Source organism: Canis lupus, chromosome 9, assembly GCF_048164855.1.
Source record: "Canis lupus baileyi chromosome 9, mCanLup2.hap1, whole genome shotgun sequence".
Taxonomy (NCBI): domain Eukaryota; kingdom Metazoa; phylum Chordata; class Mammalia; order Carnivora; family Canidae; genus Canis; species Canis lupus.
The window spans coordinates 4249882-4262418 of record NC_132846.1 but is presented as its reverse complement, the minus strand read 5'-3'; the positions used below and the strand labels follow the sequence as shown (position 1 = coordinate 4262418).

The 12537-nt window shown below is 43.5% G+C and overlaps 1 long non-coding RNA gene across 1 annotated transcript in view; it reads left to right on the top strand.

The window, feature by feature from the left end:
• LOC140639640 (uncharacterized) overlaps positions 1 to 12537 on the top strand; it is a 72796-nt gene that overhangs the window by 54174 nt on the left and 6085 nt on the right. The gene's annotated exons all lie outside the window — the stretch shown is intronic.

Genomic DNA, 12537 nt, shown 5'->3' with positions numbered 1-12537 from the left:
ATACAAACAGGTTGTAATTCTTGGAGGATCTGATTCCTCTGTAGCTGGAGACAGAGAGAAAGAGGGAGAAAGAGGGAGGGGGTGGATGAAAGGGAGCTCCATGGTCCTGGGAAGTCCAGGGGTAATTAGGCAGCTCAGATTTCTGCTGGAACTTTAGGATGCTGCCAGATGTGTCCAGGCCCTCTGTGTACCACCCCGCAGTGCTAGCATCCAGAGTCCACGTCCTCCCCGCTGTGGCTGTTCCTCATGTCTGGGAATACATCAAAGGAGGCTGGATATTCATAACTGCTGTGAGTCATTTTCACATGGAGCTGTGGGGAGCACTGTATTCAGCCCTTTGTCAGAGCAGCTGAGCTGAACCAATCCCCCATAATGGGTGAGAGTAGATTCCTCCTGGGAGACCTGGATTTGCCCCCAGACCCCTGTGCAGAACCAAATGGGCCTTTTTTTTTTTTTTTTTTTGAGAAACACTTGTTAAAACATCTTCCAGTCTTGCCTATGCCTCTCTACCCCCCACCGAGACAGCTCTGCGCGGTCTCCTCCACGAGTGTGGCCACCTCCAGGTCCGGCTGTTAGTGTCAATAGCATCAGGAAACTTCCATGCTTCTTTTGCTCCAAGGAAAAAGAATATCAACAAGATTCCAACCACGACCACATTTCTCCTCAACTGGAGGAGGAAATTCTGCTCACTCCTGTTGAGTGTGGTTATTGTTGGAAAAAAGCATTGTGTGTGATGCTCTTTGAGGGCTGGCAGAGGCTTGTGAAATTGAAGCCACAGGATCATATAGAGCTGGAAGGGGCCTTAGTCATCATCCAATTCTAGCTCCTCAAATGCCAGATGAGAAAATGAGGCACTGGGAAGTTAAGTGACTTATCTAAGGTCACACAGACAAACGAGGATTTCTAGTTTAGAGCCTTATTTGCCAAAACAGGGAAGAAAATAGCAGCAGGTGGATCTTGCTATGATTTTCCACTGTAGACCGTGTCAGAGGTTCAAACCTATCAGGAAGGGATGGGGACCCAGAGACCTGGACCTGTATCTCAGCTTTGTGCCTCGGTTTCTCTGTATGAAAAATGGCTGTATACAATCTGGGGTTGGGAGGGTGGGAGAATTATCTAAGGAATGGTCGGGCTGAGTGGCTGGGGTAGGGCATAGTATGGGGAGTGTGAAAGTGGGTGGGATACGGAAATAAAGTGGAGTGATACCTGCTTGTTCTCTGCCCTGGTCACAGTCTGTTAGGAGAAACCGTTCTCCAGATGAAAATATTTCATAGTCAGCAGGACTATGCTTGGGGCAGCGTGGAAAAATCGTTCCCTCTCTATGTGCCTTTGGGTGCATGTTCACTACACTGTAGGTCTTCAGTTCTGCCAGAATAGCAAGCAGGCCTTGCTCTTTAAAATGTCCAGAGCTCCCATTCCCATTTGGGGTTTGTGGTGACAGGTCAGACTCCAGAGCTGTCTGGTGGTGATTGGGTTCTGAATAAATGAGCCTTCAGGGACTGCCAGGGAGACCAGAGAGCCACCAAGCCAGGCCCGGACTGAGCCTGGCAGTGGAGGCCACGACAATGTCTCTTGGCAAGTTGGCCCTTGTGGGCTGGGCTTCTCGCCTTCACTGCCGACCCCCTGGCACCCCCACGGCCTGGCGCCGCAAGCCTAGAGGGCCACGTCTTCTCGACCGCTTTCTCCTGTTATTACCTTGTCGACAGCGACATCCAAGACACAAAGGACAACTCGGCACGAGGATGGGGTGAATGACTAGTTAGGTGCCTCCTGTTTAATAACCAGAGAAATAGTGCTGTGCGGCGTCTCTCCATATGCTCCGGCATCTGTGTCTGGCATGTAAGGGACTCATTTTCTTCACTTCTCATTAAAGATGTAAAGCAAAACGCAGGGGCTACAAACCTCCCCCCACCCCCGCACCCCGGCCGCCGGGAACCCACTTTTCCTACCCTCTGCTGCCATCTAGTGGCCCCGGCCCCTTCCCTGCATTGTCGTTTCCCCAGTGGGGTGGAAGCAGCCGCGCCTGTGAAACCGGAGTGAGGTGGTTACTTAGACCACACAGTCCTGGATGTCCTCAGGCTCACGGTCCCTGAGGGTCCCCTTTCCCAACAAACGCCCGGACCACGCTGGAATTGCCTCCTGGAGCCAGCCTGAGAGAGTCCTTCCCCTCTGGAGAGCCGGTGTTTGTGGATCTTTCCCAAATCTATCTTCTAGACTCTAAATGTTAAATCTTGAAAATCTGGCACACTGAACGTGGCTTGCCAAAAGCCGAGGTGAATTCTGTGACTCGGGGCAGACAGAGTCCCACCCTCCACGCGGAAATTTCTCCCACTGTCTTGAGGAATCCTCAGAGGCTGGGGTGGAAAAAGTCACAGCGGGAAAGGCGAATTCCACTGGTCTTTTTTAGCTGCCTGCCCCCTACTTCCATACCAAGTCCTTGCAAGAGGAAGCTCGCTCCAGTCTGGGCTTCACTCTCTCAACGTGGGTCAGTTTCCCAAGGCTGACCTTGTTTGACATTGGCTGCGTTGCCTGTGATAGCACTGGAGTGGGGTTTTAGCCCTGGTTCATCAGCGTGGGTCTTGGGCGGATATGCTGGGATGTGTGGATAGCTGTGAGACACTCCCCTCAGAAGGAAGACCCAGTGCAACACACTATAGAACTCACAAGAACTGTGATGGGAGTGCAGCTAGGGCATGCGCCAGCTGCAGGGTTTTGGCTGGGGCTGCAGCTGCCTGCATATCACCGTGGGCTCCTGACTCGAGAGGAGGGTGACTGCATCTCTGGGCTGGGGGCTGAAACAGAAGGAGTCATGTTGCTTTTGGTTGTCAAGCCAAGCAGTTAATGTCCTTCTCTTTAAGCCTTGGCGTGTGTTCATTAATTTCGTTGATTGATTCATTCTTGCATATGCACTCAGCTCTAGAACATGCAGTGAAGTAGACACAAAAAAGCAGCATATGACACAGTCTCAACCTTCAAGGATCTTCTTGTCTAGAGAAGGAAGGCAGGAAGAAGCACAACAGTTAGAATAGGACTCTAAATGAATTGTGAATGAGTGATGAATTGTCCAAATGAGGACAACGTCTAACATAGGAAGTAGGGATTCTGAGAAGAGAGGGGTCACTGGCAGTTCCAAAAGTATTCAAACTGCCCAAGGTTGAAGTGGAATTGGGGGCGATGGTGACATGCTCCCTCAGGTGTGTGTCGTCCTAGGTCCCCTTAGCTTGGGACTCTGCTCCAGCTGTTGGCTGCTCTCCCCACGGTCAGAGGACACAGGGAGACAAAGGAGAATCTCCCAGGGTCTTGTGTATTGATCTGTAGCAGATTTCTTTCCTTTCTCAATATCGCTGCTCATTCATTGGTTGGTGTGTCATTCATTCATTCATTCATTCATTCATTCATTCATTCAAGAAAACACATAACTGTTCTGGCATGAGGGTTCTAGAAATGAATCCCCACAAAAAGTTCTAAGTTTTCACACCAGCTTGCCACTGAACCAGAGATGAGCTAATATCCTTGTCACCTTCGTCTCCATCTTATATCACCTCATTGAAATACCGGTTGCTCTCGATTGCATTTAGAGATATATCTGCAACATGTGGTCATCTTCCCTGCCCTGCTCCCCCAAGAACACCCCAGACAGAGGTGCAGCCCCGGCTGTCCTGCTGCCTATTCTCACAATCCCGTCATACTCTGGTCTCTGGGGCCGACTCGGGGACCCACTGGGCTGGGTCGCAGGGCTTCTGGTTGGCAGAATGGACAGAGAGGATGCTTCTTGGGTCATGGGGAAATAGAAAGGCTAAAAATAAACAAAGAAAGGGCCCTTTGATTTATTCCTGGTTAAAAGTAAAGTAGACTTTAGTTCGAAATGGTATTTGATACGCCTTGTGAGGAAGAAATCCTATTATGTCACGTTTTCAAAAGTCTGTGCTGCTAAGATAAAGATATTACATTCCACGACCACGGAGCTCTGTGAAAAGGGGCTGTTGAGAGACCTGGCAGTTGGGGGAAAGGTTTTATGTAATTTAAATTTACACGGACTTGGCCTCTTCTTATGTTTACTGACGAGGAGCAAGAAGCTCTGATAGCAACTCTCCAGGAATAGAACTTTTACCACAAAGCATTTGATCACAAAGAGCTCAGACAAGTATTGTATGGTTCATTTAATCCTCAGAATGTTTGTGTAGGAAATATAATTTGTTGAATGAGTTGTACACGACGAGCTCGCAAAAACTTTGAGCACTTTAACTGGCTCACGCTCTCCCTGTGTGTGTTTCTTTTCCTTAGTCAGAAAACTGTAGACATCCTTTTCTCTTCCTCGCCTCTTCCCTGGGACCTCATTTTTCTTTCAGCAAACCACAAGAAATGAGGGGCTCTCAGAGCCATACCCTGGAGCCTCGTCTCTTTGCCACTTGTGTGGTCAGGGACTTACAGTCCGGAGACAGAGACTGCCGGGAGAGAGTAGGTGGCAGAGAACTCATGCATCCCTGTAGGGGAGGGGCACGGTGGCTTTTTGGCTTCACAGTGTCCTGGAGGTGGGCTGAGTTCCCCTGGTGGGACCCCCACAGCCTGCACAAGCGGGCGGCCCTCCGAATTCTATCAGTTCCTGTTTCAGAACCAAAGTAAAGCCAATGATCGGAGTCCCCTGGCCTTGGTTCCCTCCTTTTTAAATTTCTGAAAATATCACAAAGAGGAAGAAAAGTTATTGCCAGCTGCATGGGGTGGTGAGGGCAGTATGTCATGTGATGCCTGATGTGGGTGAGTGGGCACCACCACCCCTGGGCTATCCCCCCCCCTTTATCCCCCATCATGTCTTCTCTGGGATTATGCAAGTTTAACTCCAAACTCAAGGGCCAGTAGGTGGGAAAGGAAATTTCATTGTCACCCAATGTCTACCTGTGTGCCTTCAACTTTACTACGGCACTGACTCACTAAACCCTCACGACCAAGCGAGGTATGTGTAGCATACTCCTATTTGATGAGTGAGGGGACCTGGGCCGTTCAATGATTTCCTTAAAGTCTTAGAGCTAATGGGTGCAATTTCTAGAACCACAGGCGGCAAAGAGGAGAGGGTAGGCCCTGCTATGCTCACCACTGTCTGTCAGAGGGAGGAGTGGTGTGGCTGTGGAAGATTCCTCAGCTGTGTCCCATGGCCATGGAGCCCTCCAGCTGAGCAGGGCAGGGCAGGATGCTGGGCACGGCAGAATCACTAACACAGTCCTCAGCAGCCAGCTGTCACTCTGAGTCCTTAGGGCCAGAACCGGCCAGTATCACAGCAGTTCCTTTACCCTGAGGAGGAGCGTAGGGGGCGAAGCAGATATGTAGTCTCAGTGCAGCACTCTATCCTCTGACAGGCTGGACCTGAATGAGGAAATCAGTGGCGGAGTGATCTCTACCCAGATCCCTTCTTCCCTTCTCTTTCCCACAGAGGTTTGGGTGTCTCCAATCTCTCATGGGCTCCTCTGTAGCAGATGCCTACAATCAACGGGACCAGGAAGGGTTGGAGACTTCCCCCCCTTCGGAGGAAGGAGGTGACAAAAGTTGGCTGCCACCCCAGATTCTTCAGCCTCAGGTATACTCCAGGGGCTCATCAGGGGGCTTGCCCATTGACAGCAGGCTCTGTTTTGGAACATATCCGAAGAATTGACATGAATGTTTACGAGGCAGGAAGATGCCACAGAACTCAAACAAGGCATCATGAGCAAGGCATCACCAGGTAGAGGGAGAGTGAGGGCGAAACCACTGAGTGCAGAGGTGCAGTGGGCTCTGGCTAGAAGACAGGTTTAAACCTTGCCCAAGTGGTGAAGACCACCCATGGAGCTAATCAGTACTGTTTACTCTGCTTTCTTCTGGAAGCTGGATATAGTCACTCAGCTTAATTGATGTCCCTTGTGTAAAAATATGTGGGTGGGGGGATCATAGTGAGGTTTCCTCTCGGGCTCTGAAACTTCTGCAATCACCCTGACTGACAAATAGAATTTAGTCACTTAGGCTCCTTTGTGGTGGTGGTGCTTGTTGTTTGGTTTTGTTTTGTTTTGTTTTGTTTTGTTTTTTAATTTATTTTTTATTGGTGTTCAATTTACTAGCATACAGAATAACCCCCAGTGCCCGTCACCCATTCACTCCCACCCCCCGCCCTTCTCCCCTTCTACCACCCCTCGTTCGTTTCCCAGAGTTAGCAGTCTTTACGTTCTGTCTCCCTTTCTGATTGGTTTTGTTTTAATATCATGTTGTCACAAGCATGTTATTGACAATTTAGCCCCTTTTCAAGTGTGGTTCTCTATTGGGTATCATTTTCCATAAGTTCAATGGCAAGAAATCCTGCCTTCTTGAGATTTCCAGTCTGAATCAATGAGATGGTTCTCATATGCAAGGCAGACAGACATAGAGACTAATGCAAAAGCTCCAGAAAGTTACCCTTTCTTGCCAGGAAGTAACCTTAGCATCAACATTGTAAACAAGCACCTTTTGGACAGGTGAGCAAGAAGTTAAGTACAGGAGTAACATGCCTGTTCTAATTCTAAGCCAACAAGGGCTCAGGGAGAGGTCTTGGCTGAGAGTCTTGGTCAGCACCACTGAGACCCTGAGGCTGTGAATGGAGAAAAGGAAGAGATTCTTTAATAGAGAATAATTGAACAAAAATTTTACAATGCATTTTCCTTTCCATCTCCAGATTTATAGATAAGGAAACTGAGGCTCACATCGCTTAGGTGGCTTGATTAGGGTCACAACACCTTAAAAACAGTAGAGACAGAGTCAAAACCAGATTATTCTGCTCTATCATATACCCTGCTTATGCTGAATTATAAGCTAAATCTGATCTGGGGGGGATCTGTACTAATGTTCTGCTTCTGACATGGGCAGCGGGGGAAGTAGCTCTTCTTCTAATCTCAAAGGTTAAACTGTAACTTCAAACTAATTCCCATTAATAGAATTTCAAGGGTTTGTCACGAATTCATTGATCCAAAATGATCTTGAATCTATTTATCTTTTGGTAACACCCTTTTAGTGTCACCACTTTCACAAATTAAATATATATTTATATGGCCAGTCCTCATTTATTGGTATGTTGATTTTAACTGATGCTTCCTAGTCTGACGTTCCAGCAATACTGGGGCATTATTAATTGAAAAGGGTTCTGTAAGATACTTCTTCAAGGAAGACATTTGCATTTTAACTTGCACTTTCAATGGCTAAACTCCAAAAGGTGACTAATGGAGGGATTTCTGATGTTACAGTGGGGTGGTGGGGCCCTAATCCTTTTAGTGGAGGATTTTTTTTTTTTTTTTGCATGTGCCAAATCCTGCCACATAACTAACTTACAGGTAAGGCCAGTTGTGACCTAAAATAAGGCATTCTAGAAAATTTGAAATGCAAATCACGCTCAGCTTTTGGTGTTACAGAAAACATCAAACTGGCACAGCAGTTATTCCTCTGGCCATTTCCTGGAACTACAGAGAAACAGCAGAGCTGGGTGATTGCTCACCCTGTGCCCCAGGCCCCTTGGATGGATGGCACGACTACCAGAGCTCAGAACAGTGCAGCATCCTCCCTCAGAGAAGAATTCCCTTCTGTGTAAGAAGTTCTTACAGAATTAATCCTCAAAAACCTTTGCTGGACTTTACCAGATTGTTCTCTGGTAGCTATTTCAAAAGGAGCCAGAGGCCTCCGATTGAACATGATACTCTAGCAGAGATGAAGAGCCCCCAGTGCAGGAAGGTGTCCATTTCAGTGACAGCACTGACTTCAGGCCCGATCACTACATGTGCTCCCTGCCTCCCATTACATCATAGGTGCTCCAGAGACTTGAGAGCTCACCCCAGTCTACTGAAAAGAAATGGGTCGGTGGGCAAATCTAAGCAGAACCATGACATACTCCACTGGAAATGAAATGGAAGATAGCGTATATTCACATGGGGTCTGTTTCTTTTTGGAATTCTCATCACAATTAGAGTGAAGGTCACTAAGAAAATGCGATCTTAAGAGGGCTTGGACTTTTGAGGAAGTAGAAGCGTGGAAGAGATCTTTGCTATTGTTGTTTGCCTGCCCCTGCCTGCCAGCACTCTCCATTCGCTGTGGGCATCGCTAGGATGGACCAGGGCAGGCATGCTAGAAGTCACTGATTTGGACCTCACTATCTTTCTGGAGGTCAGATGTAAGGACAAACTTCTCAAAGTGTTCTCAGCTCGTGCTTTTCAACTGTATTTCCATCTGAGATCCTCTTTGGCTAGGCAAATACCCCATGGGCCTATACCTCTCCAACTCTTTCTCACTAATGTAAAATAAGCTCATTGGAATGAATAAAGAGAATGATACTGCTTTGGCTCGACCACTAATGAGCACTTTCACTTTGTCATAAAGTAAATATTAAAGTTTTAAGAGACAGCCCAGGGACCAACTAATTATTTTAAAGTGCTTGCAAAAGGTCCAAAGTTCCACAATGAGGAGCTATGTCCTGATCATGAGCTGAAACTCCTGGATTCTCTAAATCTGGTCTCCAGGTGCCTCCAGGGGCCAACCAGAGGGAGTTCCTCATAGATCCATAAGATGTTAGAGCTAGAATATTTAGTCTTTGAGTCCCTCCCCTCATCTTTTGGATGGGAAACAGATCGGAGAGTGCCAAGATCTCATGATTAGCTTGGGGGCCTCATGATTAGAATGTAGGTTTGCTGCTGGGTCCAGTAGGGTGGTGACTTCTCACTCTCTCTCACTGAGGATAGGGCAGCGATTCTTTGATTAACTGCACAGGAGGTATTTTTGGTTGTTTTTTATTTTTTGTTTTTGTTTTGTTGGTTTGTTTTACAGTTTTTTGGGGGATGATTTTGTTTCCCAAAGAACATCTTTGTCCTTTCTGCTGTTAGGGAGTATACAGTGTCTACCTATCAGTAAATTTGTTCCAGTGAAGATTTCCTTATCGAAACATCTGCAATTGTCCCATTTAGTTCTGAAATAACTGGTAAAGCAGTTATTCTCTTTACCAGTTATTTCTCTGGTAAATAACTTTTACTGCTCAGTTTTTAGGGAGGCAGGAACCCAAGGGCAACCCTTAAGGCTCCACAGTTTGCTCGTCTTTGAATTCTCCTCCTTCTAGGCTTAATGACCTAGCAGGCGGCTTGGTAAAAACTGGTGTTCGGAATGACTGAATTCAGTTGAATGTTTTGAGGACAGTTGTCAGACATGATTCTGTGGTCAATTTAGATTAGTTCCTCATCCTCAGGGTTAGGCATCCTCTTCCTCTTGGCCCTTTGTTTAGAAGCAAAGCATTATTTGACTTTTGAATAAAAGTGGTTCACCAAACAGATTGTGTATAGCTGTATAGCTTGCATTGTTTAACAAAAATAATGGAGAGCTTTTGTTGAAGTTTGATAACAGATACGTTCGGGGGGCGGGGGGGGGGGAAGAGGCTGTTCTAACTTACCTAGTATGCAGGTGATTTTAGGAACTCCTTACTCCAGGGATGGAATATATTAATGTGTGTTCTAGTGAGATCTAGACAATTTTATTTATGTTGGACGACCTACTTTAAGGAAAACTAGGAATATTTTAAAAAGACATAATCTAATATTTAAAAGGTGGTTTTATCAGATCATTTTTCTCACTTATATGTGTTCATTGAAGAAGAAATTGTGAATTACGTATCATTTGAAAGGAGAGAAGAACATCATGCATGATTCTACTACCCAGAGATAGGTACTATATCATTTTGTTATATTTCTTTTTAGTCTCTAGTCTTCAGCGTATCTTCTTACATTGTTGAAGCCATATTATATATTCAATTTTCTGTTTTCCATTTATAGTAGAGTGAGATATTTAGGTTATTTCCAATTATTGGAAGTGTGAATAATCTTTAATGGGCCTCTTTGTTTATAAAACATTTGCTCAGATTTTTTTAAAGACTGATTACCAATTATTCGGCCAAGAGGGATGACCATGTTAAAGGGTCTTGATATCAATGTCATATTGTATTAGTTTGTGATCATAGCAGCAATAGATGTTAAGTCCTCTTAATGTGCCAAATTTCACCAGCAGTGAGGTGCACTTGTTAAAAAGATCCATATTATTTGATATGAACGATAGTTGTTTTTATTTGAGTTTTTTGGTTTTAAGTGTGGTTGACTTTTTCAAGTATTTATTAGCAATTTTAATATAATTTTTATGTCTAATTTTTCCCTGTATATTAATCAGGTTAGTGTTTTCCTTATCCATTTATAGGAAATCTTTATATATTGAGCCTATTAATATTTGACTGTCATACAACCCATATATTTTAAAAAACTAATTTATTATCGATTTTTTCACTAAAGCATTTTTGGACATTTAGAAATCTTTTGACTTTATGCACTCAAATGTATGTATTTGCATATATCCTGCTAGTTGCTTTTACTGCGGTTACTCTAGAAACTCCTTTTTCAGAGGGAGGGGCAAAATTTGGATGGAGGAAGAATAGCTTGGGTTGGGAGGAAAACTTGCTTGGACTTTGATCAGAGGTTGATTGCATTAGTGGACTTCAGAGCCAGGGGTCTCCTTGCTGCTAACATGCACAGGAACTCCCTTTTGGTGCAACATATGCTATCTTCTTTCTCAGTGTGATAAGGCTTCTCCCAGGATTGGAAAAGCAGAGAGACTGTAGGCTGATAGTGAGAGCCTGTGAAAGTTTGCCTAATTAAATTAATGCATAAAGAGAGGAGACACAACGCCTCCCACTTCTGTAAGGAAAGTAATTGAGGTTGCCACTGGACTCTGGCATTATATCCCTAAGGAAATAATAACCCACAGGAGGACAGTTGTCTGCACTGTCCAAAGGAGAAGGAAGTTAAGACTGTAGAGGCATGTGGAGTTCAGTTGCCAGAGTTGTTTTTGTTGGGAGGTAGGCTTTTTGCGGTGGTTTGTAGAACTTTGGGGGAAATTAATATCCATTCTCCCAAACCACTGAACCTTCCATGTTCTCAGCAAGCAAATTTATGATAAAAAATTTGGTTTCCAAGATATCATAATAAGCAAAGGAGGAAATGCCTTGCACTGAGACTAAATGTGCAAATCCTTGGCATTTGGGTTTAGGTCTGAATCTCATCCCAATTTAGACAGCTTAAATTTGCCACTGGGGTTAATCGCCTCTGGGTTTACTAAGAACGTTCACTTTCTTAATCCTATCAACTAAAATCCAATTCCTCAATGGGTGTACTGCCATGGGGAGGTTCCTTTAGCTATCAGCAAAAATTATCACTATCCCAAAGCCATTTGGAAAACAAGTGTTTTGTGTTTTTTTGTTTTTTAAAACACATATGTTACATCACAAGATATGTTAATCAATCAGAAAAAATTCAGTAGAATTTGCTAATTCTAATAAACTTACCAAAAGGAACAGACATGGATGAAATGGATCTGGGTGGCACCTTGCAAACCTATAATGCCTTTCATTGTGCAATATTCAGGGTTTGTATTATGCCAATATTAACATAAATGGCATCATACTCTATATATTGTTCTGCAACTTCTTTTCCCATTCAATAATGCATTTTGAAGATCTTTTCCTGTTATATGTATAGATTCACTTCATTATTTTTAACTGTATGGAATATAAACTTATAATTTATTATACCACTCTTTGCTATACTATTATTTGTGCCCAGATTGTTATAACCCCAAATTGCCCACCAAACTTTTTCATTTTTCATTATAAAACTAATATATACATATTACATTGAAAATTTGGCAAATACAAGAGTGAAAAGAAAATAGGTAATCACCCAATCCCCATGAACTCTGATATTCAATACTCACTAATGAGATACTTTTCTAGAGACTAAAAAAAATCATAATTTGGTAACTACTAATTTTAACAATCAGGTTTCATTATGCTTTTTGAAATAAACAAGGTAATAATAAATTATGCCTTATATATATCAAGAATTTAGATTATTTAAATTTCTGATTAAAAGATTGAGAAAGCATTTATAAATTTTATATGTTAGTAACAGGCAGTATTCTACATTTTGTTAAGTGTTTATCTTTTTTTTGAATAGCGTTCTTTTTATAGAGACAAAGTTGTCATTACTTTTAAGTCATTTCCAAGACCCATATGGATATTATATTAGTAATTGGGATTATTTTAAAATTGGGCCTAAAAAGTTATTTATACTTTGTATTTATCATATCTGAAATGATGTATCTTGGAATTTTTGTGGGTCTTCATGTTTTTAGGAGAATTAGAAGTGTGTTTTCAATAGAGTTGTAGCCTAAAACATGCAGTTGAACAGCATAAATTATGCGTAACTGAGTGGTATAAAATTTAATAACCCATATATTATGAGCAAAATCTGTAGTATTGTGGTTTTCATCAAATTTAAGATTTGCTTAATTTCAGTTGACAAACCAAAAGAATTGTAAATTATTTTTACTCTTGCCACATGGTGGCATCATTTCAGCTTGTAACGGAAGAATGGACATTCTTTGTTAGCATGTTGTGTTCTACCTTTTGCTTCATAAGAATATCTGTAAGAGATATTGGTCAGTTTTCTGCTGTTATTTTTTTATTTTTTT